The following is a 21,130-nucleotide window of genomic DNA, read 5'->3' as shown; positions in this document are numbered from 1 at the left end:
GTTTTTTCATCCATTTTGAGTTGATTTTTGTATACGGTATGAGATGAGGGTCTAATTTCATTCTTCTGCATGTAGGTTTAGAGCAAGTTGTGGGATCTCGGCTCACTGCAAGCTCCGCCTCCCGGGTTTAAGCGATTATCCTGCCTCGGTCCCCCGAGAAGGTGAGATTACCAGCGCACGCTACCACCCAGGCTAATTTTTTGTGTTTTTAGTAGAGATAGGGTTTCACCATGTTGGCTGGGATGGTCTCAAACTCCTGACCTCAAGTGATTTGCTTGCTTTGGCTTCCCAAAGTGCTGGGATTACAGGTGAGAGCCACCACGCCCAGCTGCAAACGTCTTTAATTCTAATGTTTGTCTTTCACAACAACTTTTCCAGTGGCAGAGCAAAAGAGAGCAATTTGGTAAATGTTACCAAAATTACTAGTGTATTTATCCTTTTGATCCAGAGTTTCTCTTCTAGGCCTTGATTCTACAGATATACTTGCTTGTGTGAGAATTACAACAGGAAAATTACTACACATTGAAGCATTTGTTATTTTATAAACACAGTTAGATATCTAGCAAAATGAGCTAGTTTTCTGGCTATTTGAAAAAATAGTCATTAAGTATCCATTTATACAAAGGAATTTTATAGAATATATGAAAGAATGAGTAAGTTCAAAATGCACTGACATGGAATTGAAACAGGAAAAGTTCCCTTGTTCTCTTCATAGGGCATTCAACAGGGAGAGTGGCTCGCTTCTTCAGTGCCCTGCTGCTCAAACCTCTAGGGGAGCATACAGACGGACAGGTTGTGGGCCTCTAACCCCACTGCAGCGCCTAAGGGTGGAAGTTTACACTTCCTGAAGCCCCAGTGGGCGTGTGCCCTGTGCTCTTTCAGTTTTGCTGCCTATAAGCGGCTTATGTTAACCAGCTCAATTAGACCCTCTACTTTGTCGCAAGGACAGAGGACTTTCTGGATCCCGGGTTTTTGCCTTGGTATATTGGAAGAATCAGATCACACCTGGGCTTAGAGAATGAGTGCAAGGTTCTATTGAGTGGAGGTAGCTTTCAGCAGATGGGGGGTGGAGTGGGAAGGTTTTCCCCGGATTCCTGCCGCTCAGCAGCCCCGGCTCTCCTCCCACCGCCCTGACCAAACTCCACGTCCTTCTGCTGGTTGGTCGATGGCCTGCAGGCTTGCCAGTACCTGTCAGTGTGCTCTCAACACCCTCTCCACATCCAGGTGCTTGTGTGTTCCTCTGCAAATGTGTTTGTCTCGATGTCCAGCCGCTTGTGTGTCTGCCTGCTAGGGTGTTGGGGTTTTTATAGGTCCAGGATAGGGGCGTGGCGGGCCAGGAGGGTCTTGGGAAAGATAATATTTGGGTGCAAAAGTTGGAGTGCCTGTCCTCACTTAGGTCTGTGGGAACAGGCCCGGGATGGAGCCCTTGTCTGGGACCCACCCGTCTCCTCCCAGCACTTCTGTAGCAGGACAAGCCGCAGACAAAACTGCTCAGACACCGGATTAAAGAAGGAAGAGGTTTTTTATTCGGCCGGGAGCGTCGGCAGACTCGCGTCTTAAGAGCCCAGCTCCCGGAAGAAGAAATATGTGGCCTTTTTAAAGGCTTACAACTTTAAGGGATCCAGGTAAAAGGGTCATGATAAATCAAGCAAGCGTGGAAAACGTGACTGGGGGCTACATGCATCAGCTAACAGAACAAAAAGTTTTACAATGCTTTTTTTTTCATACAGTGTCTGGAATTTACAGATAGCACAAGTAGTTTAGGCCAGGGGTTGATGTTATTATTATTACTTTGTTTAACTCCTAGAGCCGGGTGGTGGTGCCAAGGTTGTCTGGCTATTTATCTTACTTCTGTTTCTTTCCAACTTTTTGCTTTCTCCCTCTTCTCCTGTCTTATAAACTAGGGAAAAGTGGAGATGGGGAAAAACCGGGAAAGACAACAGGAGAAGTGGTGGTCTCATTCTATACTTCCTTGCCCCTCTTCGGTATCAGAATGATATCTAAGCTGTAAATGTAATTAACAAAAGAGAAGCAATGCAAGAGTAATAGTATTCAAAAAATGTGGAATATATATTTAATTTGTTATTATATCCATGAACAATCTCTGGAGGATGCAAAAGAGACTGTAAGTGTTGGCAGAAACTAAGAAAATAGAGTCATAGTACATAGAATTTCATAAATTTCATTTCGTATATTTCTGTAGTGTTTTATTTATTAAACGTATGATTACATTGTTTTTCAAAACGAATCTAGCATAGAAAATAAGCCAAAGTAAGTGTTGGCATTTGACTCAAAAGGGAAAAATGTAAGGATCTGGAAATAATAGTAAGAATGACATATTAAAACTGAATCATATAACAAAGAAAAAAACCTTGAAAGTGGCCTGAGAGAAACAAGAGATTACCTGTAAGAAAACAAAGGTTCTCAAATGACATTGGATTTTTCATAAGAAATCATGAAGCTGAGACAAAACTGCACTGATTACCTGACCTTATTAAATCCCTACTCTAGTGGTTCACAGTGACATTTCAGGTTTCCAGGAATTCATGTCAGTTCAGAGCTGGTGTCCATTAATATCTGAAAAGTCCAATTGAGCTTCCTTTCCTACTACATGGTATCCTAGTAAATGACTGCTGGTCCCTTTGTGGAAGGGTGGAAGGTAGATTATCAGTACACATTTTTGGCAGTGTAGCTGAGATGGGGACCTGGCTTCCCCTTCATTCAAGAGGTTACACATCTGTGAATTGATTTAAATCACAGGAATTGTGATAAATCTGGGAATTGTTTGATTATCTGTTCTAATGTTTCAAATCAGATTTCTGTTTACTAGATTAGGGATGTTCTCTTTCTACAGATCAAACAAAACTTCAGTAGACCTCTCATACACTTCAGGTCTACAGACACCATGATCAACTGGTGAGTGCCAAAGATCTCTCTGGGTCTTACTCATCATTATAGTAACCATATTCACCTTGTCTTTGGTGGTTAAGTGCCTCCTCTTGGCCCCTGTCACCTTAGGATCAAATCATCCCATTGTGTTTAGGGATTCCATCTAAGAGGGAAGATCCACCACAGAGCTCTACTAGGGTGCTGGGGCTATCCTCATGAATTCGTCACAGCTATAGTCTCCTGGTTTGGATGAGCAGATTTTACACCATAAATTATCTTTAGCATTTCAATCACTCATAGGCTTTAGATAAGTCCCTCTACAGTATACTAAGGAGGTTTTGACATTTCGGCTTCATTTATTGCAGGCCAATTTGTGTCCCTTTTTCAATCAACTAACGTAGCAATATTTACAGCCATTCCTAACCCCTCAAGCTAAATTGAATTCATAATCTCTGCTTAGTGTTCCCATATCAATAAATCTGACCTGATCCAACTTTTTATTCCCTTTACCTTGATTCTATACCTTTAAAATCCACTTACATCTAGCAGGAATCACAAACAATCTGGGAACTGTTTCTGAATTGTTTTCTGCAGTGTGCATGGTTTTGCTCTAAATCCTATCTTGCTCTAAAATCTATTTCAGAATGTTCATTTCTCCATAAAACATCCTGTACTGCCATAGTCATGTCAATCATAATTGGATTACTTGTTTTAGAGCCTCTAGTGGAAAATTTGCCAACTTCACATCTGGATCTGGCCAAAACCAAAACATCATATGGAATCTAATCAAGCTTACACATCTAGTTGTGAATTTACGGAATATATGGGGGAAACAGCATGTTTAATGACACCATGGGAATGGATAAAGATTCAGATATAAAAAATTATATTGCACAAATATTCTGATTTCTTAAGAAATTAAATGTCATGAGATTTTTTAAAAAGGGGAGAATGGCTGGGTACAGTGGCTCATGCCTGTAATCCCAGCATTTTGGGAGGCTAAGTCAGGCAGATGACCTGAGGTCAGGAGTTCGAGACCAGCCTGGCCAACATGGTAAAATCCCATCTCTACTAAAAATATATTAAAAAAAATTAGCCGGGTGTGGTGGCAGACGCCTGTAATTCCAGCAGGAGAATCGCTTGAACTCGAAATGTGGAGGTTGCGGTGAGCCGAGAACACACCATTGCACTCCAGTCTGGACGACAAGAGTGAAACTCTGTCTCAAAAATAAATAAATAAATAAATAATTTAAAAATTAAAAACAAAGTTGGGGGAGAGTGATAATTTTATAGATAGCAAGAGACTTAAGAAGTGATACTTGAAAAGAGTACAGCATTGGATTTTATTGGGGACTTATTCCAGATAAATCATAAGCAGTTAATAATAAGAAGTCAAGATAATCAGGGGAATTTGAACAAGGACTACTGAAGAATTGTTCAGTATTAGATGTTATCAAAGAATTAGTATCATTGATGGGTGTGATATTTGCATAGTTGTTACTGTGTTTTAGTATTTAAAAAATATCTTTGTTAGCAATGTATCCTGAAGTATTTACTAGTGGAATGAAATTATATATACTGAAGGTATGGTGGGGAGAAAAGGAGGCTTGACATGTTAATGACTGACACTGAATAGTAGATCCTTGCTTATAGTAGGACATTATGCTATTTGGTTTGAATGTATGTTTCACATTTTTTTTTTTTTTTGTAACACAAGTGGAAAGTCTCAAGAGCCATGTTCTGGGAGTGTGAGTCTTAAAGGGGCTCTACAGCTCACCTAAGCCTGCTAGGGCCTAGCAGGAGTGCTTGGAGCACATCTGAATCTCCTGGAAACTGAGTGGTCAGAGAACCTTGAGGACCGAGATGACAGCCACTGGAAGCCTCCACCCTCCGGCACATGGGTAACAACCACATCACAACCACGTTTGTTTTAATAACAAGGAAATAGAGAGTTTGGGGACTGTGAGGACGTTAGCAACGTCCTCCGCAGCTGGGACCCATCTGCTCCAGGCGCCTCCGTGCAATCAGGAACGTGAAACTGGTGAATCAGAGCTTTCTCGCCGCCACCTTCAATTTTTCCCCACCCTCCTATGGACAGAGCAATGGATTCACCTTGTCCTTGGATAAGTCCTCCTTATAAAGACTCCAAGCCCCGTATCAGCCTAGGTGAGATCCCCTTCTCTATCTTTTTTTTTTTTTTTTTTAATTAGCTTGGCGCAGTGGCACTCTCCTGTAATCAATCCCAGCTACTTGGGAGGCCGAAGTGGGAGGATTGCTTGAACCCAGAACCGGGAGGTCGAGGCTATAAGTGAGCTGAGACACTCCAGCCTGGGTGACAGAGACTGTCTCAAGAAAAAAAAAAAAAAAGACTCCAAGGCCCCTAGGGTGCAGACAGGGTTGGGTAGAGCTGAGATGACTCTGGATCAGGCAAGAGGCTCCGACTGGAGTTTGTCCCTTAAGTGCTGGTGGGGCATGGTGTCCATGTTTTTGAATTACTAACGGATAAAACAGGTGTGGGGGTGGGGATAACCCAAATGGTAGACGTGAGTGTGGCAAAGCCAAGGATCGATGCCCACGTTTCTCAATCTCCCCTCTTTCCCGTGGTAGGTGGCAGTGTTCCTCAGAGCACTGAGGCGAGTGACGGCTTAAGGAGCAGGGACCACGCACGTCTTGTTGAGAGGGAGAGCATTATATAGACTTCTGGGCTTATCAAACAGAGGAAAGTAAGAAACTTGACAAATTCTCCAAGGAAAAATCTGCACATCTGGATTAGTCCGTTCTCTCACTGCTATAAAGAAATACCTGAGACTGGGTAATTTATAAAGAAATGAGGTTTAATCAGCTCACGGTTTCGCAGGCTGTACAGGAATCACGGCAGCATTGGCTCCGCTTTTGGGGAGGCCTCAGGAAACATAAAACTGGCGGAAGGCGAAGGGAAGCAGGCACTTCTTATGTGGCCAGAGCATGAGGAAGAGAGCGGGGTGGTGCTGCACACTTTTAAACAACCAGATCTTGGGATAAGTCACTCTCCCCAGGACAGCACCGAGGGGGCTGGTGTTAAACCATGAGAAACCACCCCTATGATCCAATCACCTCCCACCAGGCCCTACCTTCGACATTGGGGATGACAATTTGGCATGAGATTTGGGTGGGGACACAAATCCAAACCTTATCAAGGCCATAATAGAAGACAGGGAGGTGACAGTGGGTGATGATACCAAGTCCATGCTCAGAAAGGCCAGCTGTGTTGGACATTTTCCTCTCTGGGTCACATAATGTGCTCTAGGGAATCTTAGCTTCCATTCTCTCCCTTCCTGCTCTCCAGAACTTAAAAAGGCCAATTTATTCTTACATGTAGAGGGGATAGATAGAACTGGAAATTGTGTCAAGGGTGACTGAGCCCTGCTAGTATGAGAAGTATGAGAAACTACATGTTGCCACTGCTCCCCCAATGCCTCAGCAAACCCTCCTAACACTGGCGGTGACTTGTTTTAGATTTAAAGCCCCTCATTGGTCTCTGAGACTGAGAAGGGCAGCAACGTTTTGTTCATCATGACATCATGGGGGCCCAATCTCCCACCTTCTAGAAGTAATTACTGAATAAATGTGAAAATGAATGAATGAGTTAAAGTATATGTCATACACAACGCATAAGGAATATAAGACAAAGCTCTCTGGCAGTTGCTTTTTGGACAAGCATAAAAGATGTTAGTAGAGAGAAATGGCAAGGATAAGTCATCTAGGGTACAAAAATGAGGGAGTTTGGCTGTGAAGTGAGACCTTGGTTAAAAAAAATGAGGGAGGAAGATGTAAAATGAACAGGAATTCGTAAAGGAACACTGCAATCAGCCGGAATCACCATCGGTAGGTATAAAAGCATGTAGCCTTATTGCATTACAACAAAAATGCCACCCACGTATCATTTTTACTAAAAGCGAGACCATAACAATGATACCTTCATCTGAGAGGAAAATATTGGCTTTCCACAGATCACTCATTATTTCTGTGAAGCCAAGTGTTTCATCAAAGAGTAATATGTTCAGATTTCCTTTTCCTTCAACGCAGTTGGTTTTTCTCTTCATCATAAAATAACCAGACTCTATATATTTGCTAGCAGGACTATGAGATTTGTAGGTGGTAACTGCTCTAGAGGATGTGGAGAAGGTCCTGCTGAGTTTCAGTTTCTTAATTATAGAATATTTTCCCAAAGAAAGGAATTGGAAAAAGTAGGCAGGGAGGGGAACTATGGGTGAGGTCAGATAATATAAGGTACTATTGAAACTGAGATGAGTTTGCAGATTTTTATTTTTATTTTTTACAATTCTCTCTAATTCTCAGTGTGTTTTAATACTGCCATAATAAAATTTTGTTTTTTAATTTTTCTACAGCTTTATTGTGGTATAACTGACAAGTAAAAGTTGTATATATTTAAGATGTGCACCATGAGGTTTTGATATAAGTATACATTTTGAAGTGATTACCACAATCAAGCTAATTAACATACCCATGAAATCACACAGTTACCTTTTTGTGTGTGTGGTGAGAACATTTAAGGTCTACTTTCTTGGCAAATTTCAAGTATATAACACATTATGAACTACAATCATCCTGCTGTACATTAGATCTCCAGAAGTTATTCATCTAATAACTGAAAGTTTGTACTCCTTGACTGAAATTCCCCATTGTCCCCTCTCCTCAGCCCTCAGCAACCACTATTCTACTCTCTATTTCTATGAATTCAGCTTCTTTAAATTCCACATGTAAATGAGATCATGCAGTATTTATCTTTCTGTGTCTGGCTTATTTCACCTAGCAGAAGGTTCTCTAGGTTCATCTATGTTGTCACATGTGGCAGGATTTCCTTCTTTTTTAAGATTAAATAATATTCCATTATATATATGTAAATTGATACTTAGGTTGTTTTCCAATCTTGACTGTTGTGAATAATGCTGCAATGAATTTGGGAGTGCAGATATCTCTTTGATATAAAGATTTCTTTTTGTTTGGATATCTGCCCAGTGGTGGAATTGCTGGATCATATGGTAGTTTTATTTTTAATTTTTTGAAGAGTCTCTATACTGTCTCTATACTGTTTCCATAGTGGCTGTACCAATTTACATTCCCACCAGCACTGTACAGAGGTTCTCTTGACATCCTCACCAACATTCATTGTCATTTCACTTTTTGATAGCCATGCAAACAAATGTGAGATAATATCTCATTATGGTTTTGATTTGCATTTTTCTGACTGGGAAAATATAATCTCTTCAAATATATATTGTTAGGAAAACTGGATAACCATATGCAAAAGAACAAAATTTGTCTCTTACACCATACACAAAAATCAACTCAAAATGGGTTAAGGATGTAAATATGAGACTTGAAACTGTAAAACTACGAGAAAAAAACAGGGGAAGAGCTCCTTGACATTGATCTTGGCAATTTTATGGAAATGACACCAAAAGTATTGGCAATAAAAGCAAAAATAAACAAATGAGACTATATCAAACTGAAAAGTTTCTGCACATCAAAGGAAACAATCAATAATATGAAAAGGCAACCTACAGAATAGGAGAAACTATTTGCAAACCATACAGGGGGCTAATATTAAAATATATAAGGAACTCATACAACTCAATAGCAAACACAAACAAATAACCTAATTTAAAAATGGGCAAAGGACTTGACTAAACATTTTTCCAAAGACAACGTACAAATAGGAAACAGGTACATGAAAACGTTTGGTTTTTTAAAAGAAAAGTTTGGAAAACTTTAAATAATTTTAAAGATAATAGGTTTAAAACAAAAGACAATGTAATTGGAAAACTATTTGAAATTTTGGGGAAGAATCTTCAAATATTCTCCTACATAGAGATCTCAGATATTTATACATATATAACCTATACTCTATTATTATGTAAATGTAAAATACTACAATAATTGTGGAACCAGATTGTACATTTATACCAGAGAATCTAGATGACTTGAGCTTTAGCAGTAACATTGTGAAAAGAAGCAACAAATTTGAAAACAAAATTGTCAGTTACTTTTAACCATTTCACAAGGCATGCATATACCAAAACATCATATTGTAATACCATAAATATATACAATTTTTGTCAACTATATCTTAATTTTTAAAATTATCAGTTGCTAAAATTAATCTGTAAGGGGTGCCAAGCCTTAGCCAATTAATTATCTTAAAATCAAAATTTTTAAAATAGAACAATGACCAACAGGGAAATTATATGACCACTCTATTGACTGTTATGAAGCTATCAACATGATCATGAAAAACAAACTGGTTTTAACTGAAAAAGCAGCTGAAAATAATTGTGAAACCAAATTATTATGTAGACATATAACAAATGCATGAATATAGTCAAGGGGAAAAAGCATCTTAGATTTGAGGGGTTATGATTATGATTTAAAACTATTTTACCCTAGCATTTAAAACTAGTATTTAAATTCCTGCATCCATTCCTTAGGACCAAAATTTGTTTACTCCCAGTAGATTCCTGTTTCACTTCTAATTCTTTGAATTTGTGCCTTGATGTATGTGTCTAGATTGCTGAACTAAGGCTTTCATAAGATTTCATTTTACCTTTCATAGTAGGAGAACAGAACAACCATCAGACTCTTTTGGACTCCCTTTTTATTAACTTCTTTGGACAACTTTGATTCTCTCTCTGCCAACCCTTCCCTCTCCCTCTCTCTCTCCCTTTCCCTCTCTTCTCTCTTCTCACTCTGTTGTATCTTTCCACCTTGCTCTTACTTCTAGAACCTTATTAAATTGATCTTGTAACTCCACTTAGATAATTTGAATGGGTTGAAAGAAAAAGTCTCTTCAAGGAGTCTGCTAAAAATCCAGAGAACAATATGTTAAATAAGGATAAAATTGAGGAATATCTTGCAAAATCATCTCAACAGTTGAAATATTAATGCCAGAAATGCTTACCTCCCAATGGCCCCGCCCTCAAATACCATCACATTGAAGGCAGGGATTTCAATATATGAATTTTGTGGAAAGACAATCCCCCATATAGACAACTCCGTCCATAACAGATGTGATGAGAAGGGTACTTTACCTCTGTGGTATTCTGCCCCCAAACTCATAACCTTAGTTTAACCATAAAGAAACTATCTGGATGAGCCCAATGTAATCATATAAATTCTTAAAAACAGAACTTTCTCTGTTTAGAAGAAAGAGATGAGACAAAAAGAAAAGTCAGAGAGATTCTTCATGCATTGTTCATTCTTTGAAGAAGTGGCCAACATGATGAGGAATACAGGCAGACTAAAGGATGTAAGAGACGTTCCTGGCTAATAGCAAGAAAAAAGTGAACTTCAGTTCTACCAACACAGGGAACTGAATTCTGTCAACAGCCTAATTAAGCTTAGAAACAGATTCCCCCTCAGAGCCTCCAGATAAATCTCAAATTAGCCAACACCTTGACTTCAGCCTTCTAACAACTGGAGCAGAAAAGCCAGCCAAGCCCACTGAACATCTGACCTACAGAATGTGTGGCTGGAGGCATGGAGCCTTAACATGGACTCCCAGGTCAGTTCTTCTAGACATGATTAGAAGTTCTCCTCTCTTCCCTAATTTTTTTTTTTTTTTTTTTTTTTTAACCACTTTCCTAACTCAACTGACACAAGAACAATGCTCTTGTGGCTAGAAAAATATTCACTTGAACTTTAGGTCTCAGCTGCTTGTACTCACTTCAGCATATTCCTTCGCAGGAGGAACTATACTGCCCCCTCAGAAGGGAAGGGTATGCATGGAGACCTGTTTCTTGCAGGCATGGCTTTAATGACACAACCACAATGTGAAAGTTTAAGAAGTTTTGGTTCTTACACCTCTGAGGGATACATGGTACACCTGGAGGCCACATACAAAGATCAGGGAGCAAAGGAAGGGAGAGAGAGAAAGGGACCTGTGGACCAATGCCTTTATTGGGTCCAGAGTGTTATCTAAACAGATTTTTTTTTATTTTTGGAGAGTTTTAATTGATGGGTTTAAAGCAGGTAGGAAAGAATTCCAGGAGATGAAATCACAGTGACTGAAAGGTGGTCACTGGGCATATCCATACAGTCTATGCGAGGTGTGAGGGTCAGTGGGGCCAGTGAAACAGGCTGCATTTAGCTGTCCCATTGGGAGGTGGTCACCAGGGAGCAGTTGTATAAAGCAGATATCTGGAGAAACCACACTGAGGAACTAGGCATAGGCAGGGGATAGATACAGCTGCAAACTGTGTCAAGGGTGACTGAACCCTGCTAGTATGAGAAGGCCCGGCTTATATTTTAAATGGATGGCAAGGCAACATAAAATTATAAGGATTCACTACAAGTGTTCTTAGGAGAAGTGGAGAGAAAAACAGGATAGGCAGGAGAAAAAATAATTAGCTTCCATCTGATCTCATCCACATGGGAGATTGGGATGACAAATTTTACCACGGAGTTAGTCCCACCTTCAGGCAAGGGGCTGGACTTTCCTACTCCCCTACTTCTGTGTTAGTTATTGACCTAAGTCTATGCACGGGGTGTGGGGAGAGGAGTAAGCCACATGGCCTTTCCTGTGAAACTCCTCTCATTTGGCCAAGTACAATTCTTTGGAGTAGCTGTGATTCTTTGGGATGACTGTCTACAGGCTGGAAAAGAGGATCGAGGTGGGACACAAATGCAGTCCACTAGAGCAAGGTAATTTATCAAATGTACATAATGAAAGGAGGAGACATGGAAGATAATATCCAGGATCATGGCTTAGAAATGGACAAAGTGATGTTGCCCTTTGCTTAGCTTTTGTCTGGGGAAAAATTGTCATGTAAATTTTAGACATGAGGAATACATAGAAGGATCTCTTGGAAAGGCAGGTGAATGTGTATGAGTATGGAGTGTATGTTTAAATTGTAGTTATCTCTGTATCAATGGCAGCAAGAAGAAAAGAAGAAAGAGATCAAAAAATGAGATGAGGGGTTTGCTAGGACAGAATCATGTACACTTACATATTTCATAATTGAAACTGTTCTTTCTCTGAAATTAACACAGAGAAAAACCACAGACCTGAAACATGTCATCTTTGTTTCTTTGTGTTTCTCAAAAAGTTTTTTTTCTAGCTCTGTCCATGATGTCAGAAGATAATTTAGAGTAACCTCATCCAGGCAATAGTCTTCCTTTTCCTTATTAGACCCGGATTTGTGGGAAACTTCCTTATATTTGTAGGACATGTATATACTTTTGTGATGGGTTCTGAGAAAAAAAACCCACAGAATTTATCCTTCCTCATTTGGCTTTCTCAAATGTAATCATTATTTATACTACAAGTAGCAGAAATATAACTGCAGTTTTTAGTTTCAGAAACTTCCTAGGTAATGTTGGTTGTAAAACTTCAATTTATTGAGGGAGGGTCGCTCGAGGCCTTTCTATCTGCACCACCTGTCTCCTCATCGTGGTCCAGGCCATCACCATCAGTCCCAGGACCACCTTGTGGAGAAAGCTCAAACTATGGACTGCACGGCAAGTTCTTCCTTATCTCTTCCTCTTTTGGATCTTTAATTTTCTGATAAGTTCCAACTTGCTCTACTACATTAGAACAGTTAATAGCATGAATAGGTCTGAAATTAGACCACATATTAGTTATTGCTATATGCTACCCTCTAAGCAAATAGGTGGGTTTTTCTCACTCTCATGGCCTTGGGGATATCATCTTTCAGAGTCTCATGGGCTGAAGCAGTGGGTACATGGCTTATCATCTGTATAAATATCACAAGCGTGTCTCCTACCTTCAGAGCTCCAGGTTTGTAAATAATCCCAGTCCAGAGGTCAGAGCTACTCAAAGTACTTTCACTCTCATGACCTGTTTCCTTTTCTTTTATTGGGCAGATTTTATTTTCTCCTTCTACATAGGTTCCATCTTGACAAATGATTCTGCTGTATTAATTATTCAAACATTTCTAATATTTGGTTATGCCAGTCTCAGCCCCTTTGTGCTGATCAGCAGAGATGTCTGCATTGCTAAATGCTGGAGTGCTCACCTAGGAAACTGGGGGAAATTACTTTCTGCAATGATTCCTCCAGGAACTAAGGGTGTATACTTTAGGGGTTGCTTTTGCCTGCATATGTCAGAGTATTAACTTAATCAAGGCTTTAACAATAGATTTACTTTTTGTTTTAAGAAGAATCCTGGTACTAGGCAATCTAAGGCTTGTTCAGAGGTTCCAGGAAGTTGTAAAGACAGATTCTTTCTAGCCTCTCATTCTGTCATTCCTGTCATAGGCTTTTATCTTCTGGCTGGCACAATTATTGCTCAGTTATTTAACCAGCATTCTAAGTACAGAGAGAAAGGGTAAAGCAACAAAGAAAAATATATTATAGAGACTACATACATACATAATTCAGGAAAACAAAACTTTTACAGACATCCCCATAAAATATTTGAATCGATTGGTAAAATTATATTACTTGGCCATCTCTAAAGGCAAAGTTGACTAAGGAATATTACTTTTATTGGGACACATTCCTTTCCTCAAGATAAGTTAATCAGGCAGCTAGTTGTTTACATGGAGAATTATGTGATGGATAACTCCCATTTGATCAGTCACTTCAGAATGAATACCACTTTGAGCGAAAATACAAGGGTAAGACTGTTCTCTATCTGTGTTCCTGGAATACAAAAATCTGTCCTCAAAAGCTTTTCATTATCTGAGCTCTGTCTAAAAAAAAAAACTCTAAATTGTCTGGCAGAGTGACTGATCTATCATGATACTGAATTAATTATTTAGTCATTAATACTGACTCAGGTTAGACATGGAGAAGGAAATGAAGTTTAGCTGCAATAAATACTTAAATCAAAAGCCATGATGAAACTATGGGTAGACAGGAAGGTATGAGGTGAGTTGGGGAATGTTGTGTGAGTTGAGACACAAGCAAGTGAAGTATTGACATGGACTTGAATCCTCAGGGCTGAGCAGGCATTGTGATGTTACAGTATTCTACTACTTCTACAGGGTACTACTTCTTTTGACACAGTTGGGGTAGATCTGGGGTTTCTGGGCACTGTGCTCTCTGGACATTGAAGGAATGTCAGTATCATATGGAAATTACTGACTTTAGGCCAGTATCTCAGTGCTCATAAAACATTCCCAGCCGGCCGGGTGCGGTGGCTCAAGCCTGTAATCTCAGCACTTTGGGAGGCCGAGACGGGCGGATCACGAGGTCAGGAGATCGAGACCATCCTGGCTAACACGGTGAAACCCCGTCTCTACTAAAAATACAAAAAACTAGCCGGGTGAGGTGGCGGGCGCCTGTAGTCCCAGCTACTCAGGAGGCTGAGGCAGGAGAATGGCGTAAACCCGGGAGGCGGAGCTTGCAGTGAGCTGAGATCCGGCCACTGCACTCCAGCCTGGGCGACAGAGCGAGACTCCGTCTAAAAAAAAAAAAAAAAAAAAAAAAAAATTCCCAGCCAACTTTCTTTAGTCAGAGCACTATAGCAATAATAAATGGCCCTGCATTTTATTAGCTTAATTTTCAATCTCTTGGGACAATAATTTCCTTGAGGAAAGGATAATTGTTCCACAATGATATGACATTGCTTCTAATGACACTATGATCAATCTTTATAAATTAGGGCAAAGATAGGTGTTACCCTCGGCATGAAGTATATCATGAACTTGTGACAGAAAACGACCATAAGAAAAGACATAAATGCAGACTCTTTCATCTTTATGAATCAAGATAATGCTGACAGGAAAGAAAAGAAACAAAAGGTCCCACTTTTTTTTCTGTATATGAAGAACAGTATAATTCTGCACTATTCTTCTTTGTGTTAAACTCAAACTGCAACCTTAGAAAAATTTCAATATAATAATATACGTGCCCTAATTATCTACAGAATATTTTAAAAATCATATTCTTTAAGTTTATTACTAAACTTTCTACAGTATTACTTTTAGTCTATAAAATTAAAGGCCTGTCAGTTGAGGAAGACTAAAAACATATTTATTCCTTTTTTCTCCTCATAATCCACATTAAAATGGTAGTAATGGAACTAAAAAGCAATCAACAGTAAAAGGTAAGGATAATGGAGTAGCAGTAGGGTAGGTAAAGTATTTCAGTAATTTTTTTGAAAACAGAGAAAAGGTGCATCTAATAGAGTGAGATGGAAAACACAGCAGCAATCTGAAGTGTGAGAATAAGAGAGTATTGATAAGAGGAAAGCATGTAGTCACATCTCAATGCCTGTGGAGAATTCTCCAGAATTGTGAGAAAATAATTTCTATTGTTTAAGTCACCCAGACTGTGGTACTTTGTTATGGCAACCCTAGTAAACTAATACACTGGCCTTAATAGGATTTCATGATTTTTTTAATTTTAAGTTTTGTTTTTATTTTTTGTATGGTCTACAATACCTTAAGCAAAGAAAATCCTCTTTGAAGCATGAAACTTCAACCCAGATATTAGAGAATTCCCACAGATATAGTGCAATGGTAGATGCTCACATTCAAAAATTCAAAATACGCAAGGAAATAGAGAAGCTGGAGTAAAAGTGAGGAGAAAGAGTGTCAATAGGAAATCCACAAATATTCATATAGTTATACATTTAGAATACAAAATATTTATATTAAATAAGGAAAAGCTGGCCAGGTGCGTTGGCTCATGCCTGTAATCCCAGCGCTTCGGGAGGCCAAGGCAGGCAGATCACCTGAGGTCGGGAGTTAGAAACCTGCCTGGCCAACACAGTGAAAGCCCATCTCTACTAAAACACAAGAAAATGAGCTGGCTGAGGTGGCAGGCACTTGTAATTCCAGCTACTTGGGAGGCTGAGGCAGAAGAATCGCTTGAGCCCAGGAGGCAGAGGTTGCAGTGAGCTGAGATAGCACCACTGCACTTCAGCCTGGGTGACAGAGTGAGACCCCATCTCAAAAAAAAAAAAAAATATATATATATATATATATATATGGAAAAGCCACAGAGACGTAATTGAAAAAAAAACTACAGGCTAATATTCTTCATGAAGATAAGTGCAGTAACCATCAACTGAACATTAACAAAATCCAGAAATATATAAAAAGTATTATACACCATGATAAAGTGGAATTTATTCCAGGAATGTAAGGTTGGTTTAATATCTGAAAATCAATTAATATAAAGCACCATATTAATAGAAAGCTAAAAAAAAATCACTGGTCATCTCAACAGATACAAAGCACTTGACAAAATCCAATCCCTATTCCTTGTAAAAAAAACTCATTAAACTTGGAATATAAGGAAATTCTATAGTCTAATAAAGGGCTTCTATGAAAAACCTGAAGTTAATGTCATACTTAATAATAAGAGACTCAATGCTTTCTCCCTAAGATTGAGAACAAATCAAGTATGTCTGCTCTTGCCACTTTTGTTCCCTATTGTACTGTATATTCTAGCTTGTACAATCAGGAGAGAAAAAGAAATGAAAGCATACATACTTGAGAGAAAGAAATAAAATCATCTATATTCACAGATGACATGATCCTATATGCCAAAAATTTCAGGAAATACACACATACACACACACTCACATATGCACACACACACATACATTGAACAAATAAAAGAGTTTTAGCAAAGTTGAAGGATACAAGATCAATATCTAGAAATTAACTGTATTTCTACATTCTATCAATGAACAACCTGAAAATGAAATTAAGAAAACAATTCTACTCACAATAGCATTCAAAAGAATATAATTCTTAAGAACAAACATAACAAAATATGTTTGTTCATGGAACATGAACACGTATTAAAAGACTCAGTATGACCCATATTGTTAAGGTGGCAATTCTCCTTAAATTATCCTATAGATTCAATGCAATTCTTATAGAAATCCTGCAAAGACTGGCTAGTATATCTTAAAATTTATTTAAAATTGCGGAGGATCTAGAAGAGTAGAAGCAACTTGAAAAAAGAAGAACAAAAGCTAAGAACTTAAACTTCCAGGTTTTAAAATGGAAGATCATATGCTGAGGGAATCAAGACAGTATAGCCCTGTCATAAAGGTAGATAAATGGAACAGAATTGACAGTCTATTTTTTTTTTTTTTTTTTTTTGAGACGGAGGCTTGCTCTGCCGCCCAGGCTGGAGTGCAGTGGCCGGATCTCAGCTCACTGCAAGCTCCGCCTCCCAGGTTTACGCCATTCTCCTGCCTCAGCCTCCAGAGTAGCTGGGACTACAGACGCCCGCCTCGTCGCCCGGCTAGTTTTTTGTATTTTTTAGTAGAGACGGGGTTTCACCGTGTTAGCCAGGATGGTCTCGATCTCCTGACCTCGTGATCCGCCCGTCTCGGCCTCCCAAAGTGCTGGGATTACATGTTTGAGCCACCGCGCCCGGCCAGAATGGCAGTCTAGAAGTAAACTCTTACCTTTGTGTTGCATTCATTTTCAACCAAGTTGCCAAGGCAGTTGGGGGAGGTGAAAAAAAACAGTTGTTTTGTTTTGTTTTGTTTTGTTTTAACGAATACTGCTGGGATAATTGGATATTCACATGCAACAACAACAATAAAGATAAATTTAGACCCTTAACTCACACCACATAAAACATTAACTCAAAATGGATAGAAAACCTAACTATAAGAGTTAAAACTATGAAACATTTAGAATAAAGAATAGGAGAAAATCATCATGATTTTAAATTAGGCAAAAAGGTCTAAGATATATACTAAAATCACAATTCACAGAAAAACAAAAATTGATAAATTGGACTTCATCAAAATTAAAATCATTTGCACTTTTAAAAGCACTATTATGAAAATGAAAAGACATGCCACAGACTAAGAGGAAACATTTAAAAATCATATATATGATAAAGAACTTGCATCCTGAATATTTAGAGAACTCTTATAACTCAATAAGAAAAAAACTTAATTTAAAACTGAGCAAAATATTCTAATAGACAGCTCACCAAAGAAGACATATGAATGAGTATTAAGCACATGAAAAAAAAATCTCAACATCATTAGTCATTAGTGCAATACAGTTGACAACCACAATGAGTACCACTTCATACCCACATGAATAGCTATTTTTTAAAAAACACAGGACAGACAATAACAAGGTTGGTGAGAATGTGGAAAAGCCGGAACCCTCATCTAGTGCTTGTGGAAATGTAAAATGGAACAGCCTATTTGGAAAGCAGTTCCTTTAAGATAATCATAAATTTATCACATGACTCTGCAATTCCATTCCCAGGTATCCAAGAGAAATGAAAACACGTCACACAAAAATTTGTATGCAAATGTTCATAGCAATATTATTCATATTAGCCAAAATATGGATGGATGCAATCCAAATGTCCATCAACGGGTGAATGGATAGGTAAAAGGAGTATATCCATAAAATGAAATACTGCTTAGCAATAAAGAGTAACAAATTACTGATACCTGCTACAACACTGACGAACTTCAAAAACATTATGTTAAGTGAAAGAGTCCAGATGCAAAAGACCACGTATTACTTATTTCATTTACACAAAATGTCCAGAAAATGCAAATTTGTAGAGACAGAAAGTTAGATTAGAGATTGCCTGGGGTTGGAGGTAAAATTGACTGTAAATGGGCATGAGGGAGAGATTGGAAATCTCTCTTTTGGGGAGATGTAAGTGTTCTAAACTGATTCATAATGATAATTGCACAACTCTGTAAGTTTACTAAAAGTCATTAAATTGTACAGTTAAAATTAGTGAATTTTATGATATGTAAATTATACCTCAATGAAGCTGTTAACAAAATAAGGAGTAGTCCGTAAAGGCGTCTCTAAAGAGGTGACAGTTGAGCTATGAATCAAATGATTAAAAATTTCTGACATGTTAGCACCACCTTTGTAATAGGATAAGGCTTAAGAGCACAGGGAATACCAACAGTAAAGGGCCTGAGGCAGGAATGAGCAGGGGTGTTAGAAAAACAGAAAGAAGGAATGTATGGTGGTGACAAACTGAGGGAGAAAAGAATGGCAGAAGATAACTTCAGAATGGGCATGGTGTCTCATGCCTGTAATTCCAGTACTTTGAGAGGCTGAGGCAGGAGGATCACTGGAGGTCATGAGTTCAAGACCAGCCTAGGTAACATAGCAATACTCCATCTCTCTGTGGCACAGCTCTGTAGTCCTAGCCATTAGGGAGTCTGAGGCAGGAAGATCATAGGAGCCCAGGAGGTGGAGGTTATAGTGAACTATGATTGTGCCCCAGAATTCCAGCCTGGGTAGCAGAGTGAGACCTTGCCTCTGGAAAAAAAAAAAAACCTCAGTGAAGAAATTAGGAATGACAGCATTTAGTGAACAATTGAATGTAAAGGAACTTAGACCTGTGGAAGGTCTAAGTTTCCATCTTCAGTGGTAGGACTGTGGTAATTTACTGAGGAAGTGAATAGTGGAGAAGAGCAGGTTTCAGGGAGAATATTATAGATAAAGTTTAGACACATTAATTTTGAAATACCTGTATGTGATGGTTCATTTTACACTTCAACTTGGCTGGGATATGGAACCCAGACATTTGGTCAAATGCTAGTCTAGATGTTGCTGTGAAGACATGTTTTAAATGAAACTAACGTTTGAATTAGTATACTTTAAGTAAAGTAGATTACCTTATGTAACACGGGCAGGCTTCATCTAATTGGTTGAAGGCCTTACGAGAAAGAGACTGGAGTTTCCCAAGGAAGAGGGAATTCTGCTTCCAGGATGCCTTCATACTCAAGCTGCAACATGAACGCTTTCCCGAGTCTTCAGTCTGCTGGCCTACCCTGCAGATTTTGTACTTGCCAGATACCACAGTCATGTGAGCCACTATCTTGAAATAAATGCCAGTTTATCTATTTATCTACCTATCTCTTTATACGTATATATAAAATCTCCAGTTGGTTCTGTTTCTCTAGAGAACCCTTGGTAATACAATGTGCAGTGTGGAAGTGGAGATACCAAGAAGTAAGTCAGAAATAAGAATTTGGAGCATAGGAAGATGGCTCTCCTGAATATTGGTATAAAATGTAACTTAAACAATGAAGATTATGTAATATAGACTCATGATTCTTAATCTTGTGCAGTGGTTTACATACATAAAAGAAATATACAAAATTTTAGCAAGTTACATATCTCTGAAATTCATCAGTATAGATTTAATTTAGCTTAATATTAAAAAGCAGACCAATGACTGAATCTTGGGGGAAAACTCATATTTACAAAGGAAAGGGGAGAGCTAAAAGAACTGGACAGTTGGAGAGGTGGAGATACCAAGGAGTAAAACCTGACCTACAAAAGATTAGTCAACCATCAAATATTTTTGAGTACAAGTTAGAAAAAAAGTCTAAAACTGTCTTGGTGAGGATGTCATCTCAGTAGCCTTAACAAAGCAGTTTGGTAAAATGGTAGGTGGATGCCAGATTGCGGTGGGTTGAAGACTGGAAGGAAAGGAAAGGTATTCATCCAGGTTTCTCTTTCTGGAAGTACATGTTCAGGGGAAGGAGTAAAAAAAAGCAGTCTCTTGAGAGTAGTCATGTAGATCTTTGGATCATGCAGAGTGTGAGTGTATATGTCCATTTAAAGATGACAGACTGTGTGTTTATACATATTTTATTTTAAGGTTAAGTCATCATGGGGAGTTGGCATTTGGAGGTGCAGATGAAGAGTTTAGTCTTTAAAGAACAGAGAGACATCTCTAAAAAAATCAGGCAAGCAATAAAGCTGGTAACTGATGCTGATGAATTATAAATGTATGTAAAGAAGAGGGAAATGATGTAAATCAGAGGAGATTCTAGATTCTTTGTGAAGTAAAAGGTAAGATTATCTGCTAAGAATGAAGCATTATCATGGAGTTTGGCTATTAAGGAGATAGCGGAAATTATGCAAAAACAGTCCTGGGTGGATGAGGAAATTATTAGGTCTAAGGTTACCCATAGGCTTTGAGGTTACAGACCACAATTTTGCAAAGGACATGAAATTTGCTTGCTTCCCTTTTATTCTTCAGAAAGGGTAGGGTAAATATTGATGAGAAAATATGGATAAAGTGATATTGGTGTGTTGGAAACTTGATCCCCAGTGGGGCAGTATTGGAAAGTGGTATCTTCAAAAAGTGTTTAAATTATGAGGGTTCCACCCTCATGAGTGGATTAACGCCATTATCTTGGCACTGAGTTTCTTATCAAATGAAGAGTTCTGCCCCTTCTTGTTCTCTCCCCTGCCCCCCACCCCCACTCACTCTTTGACCTTCTGCCATAAGGTGA

At 38.7% G+C, this 21,130-nt stretch overlaps 1 long non-coding RNA gene across 2 annotated transcripts; it reads left to right on the top strand.

Annotated features, from left to right (window-relative positions):
• The first annotated feature begins 2,851 nt into the window (after positions 1-2,851).
• Positions 2,852-19,730, top strand: LOC117086871. Of its 2 annotated transcripts, none has more exons than XR_004438602.1 (3): positions 2,852-2,916; positions 4,607-5,055; positions 19,517-19,730. It is a non-coding gene; the product is annotated as an uncharacterized LOC117086871 (long non-coding RNA). The 2 variants fall into 2 exon arrangements; XR_004438601.1 differs by lacking the exon at positions 19,517-19,730 and adding an exon at positions 5,497-6,500.
• The last annotated feature ends 1,400 nt before the right edge of the window (positions 19,731-21,130 follow it).

Source organism: Trachypithecus francoisi, unplaced genomic scaffold, assembly GCF_009764315.1.
Source record: "Trachypithecus francoisi isolate TF-2019V2 unplaced genomic scaffold, Tfra_2.0 Lachesis_group10, whole genome shotgun sequence".
NCBI classification, from domain to species: domain Eukaryota; kingdom Metazoa; phylum Chordata; class Mammalia; order Primates; family Cercopithecidae; genus Trachypithecus; species Trachypithecus francoisi.
Note: the sequence above shows the minus strand (reverse complement) of the source record. Positions and strands in the feature narration are given on the sequence as shown.